Consider the following 1,169-nt stretch of genomic DNA (forward strand, 5'->3'; position numbering starts at 1 on the left):
TCTTGCTTTGTCACCCAGGCTGAAGTGCAGTGGCACCATCTCGGCTCACTGCAACCTCTGTCACCCAGGTTCAAGCGATTCTCCTGCCTCAGCCTTCTGCGTAGCTGGGACTTCAGGTGCACACCACTATGCCCAGCTCATTTTTTATTTTTAGTAGAGATGGGGGTGTTGACCAGGCTGGTCTTGAACTTCTGATCTCATGATCCACCCCACCGCCCCCCCACCTCGGCATCCCAAAGTGCTGTGATTACAGGCCTGAGCCACTGCACCCAGCCCACAGGTGCACTTTTAATGTTATGTACTCAACTGTTTTTTAGGATTTCCAGAATATTCTATAACTTATACCCCATAGTTTATTTAAATATTGTCAAACTGAACATTTTCTTCCGATATCTGTATTAAGAAAACTGCAAGGGGTGACTTTGTCACACTTATGTGAGAATTTCTGTAGAGTAGGGTTCTACAAGGGGAATTGCTGGGTCAAAATGTTAAAGTAGGTAGCTAGTTAGATGTGAGCAGGAGAGGAGACGGCTCCCCAATCCACACACACCAGGAGTATTGGGTGACCACCAAATGACGGTCAGGCAGTTGTTAACTATTTCTCTAATGTTCACGTAGCCAGAGAAAGGCAGGCTCCTAATAGAAAACAGCTGAAACTGATCAGCAGCTTCCCAATAAGATCTCAGGAGTGGGAATATGCAATCCAAGTTCCCAAAAATATGCCAACATATAAAATATGCCAACATATAAAACTTCAAGTCAGGCTGGGGGCGGTGGCTCATGCCTGTAATCCAAGCACTATGGGAGGCCGAGGTGGGTGGATCATCTGAGGTCAGGAGATCAAGACCAGCCTGGCCAACATGGTGAAACCCGGTCTCTACTAAAAAAAAAATACAAAAATTGGCTAGGCCTGGTGGCTCACACCTTTTAATCCAAGCACTTTGGGATGCCTAGGCAGGCAGATCACTCGAGGTCGGGAGCTCCAGACCAGCCTGACAAACACGGTGAACACCCACCCCCGGCCTCCCCTCCCCCACCCCCCACCCCCCGTCTCTACTAAAACTACAAAATTTGCTGGCCATGATGGCACATTCCTGTAATCCCAGCTACTCAGGAGGCTGAGGCAGGAGAATTGCTTGAACCCAGGAGGTGGAGACTGCAGTGAGCCA

The sequence above is a fragment of the Cebus imitator genome, unplaced genomic scaffold (assembly GCF_001604975.1).
Source record: "Cebus imitator isolate Cc_AM_T3 unplaced genomic scaffold, Cebus_imitator-1.0 Scaffold359, whole genome shotgun sequence".
Taxonomy (NCBI): domain Eukaryota; kingdom Metazoa; phylum Chordata; class Mammalia; order Primates; family Cebidae; genus Cebus; species Cebus imitator.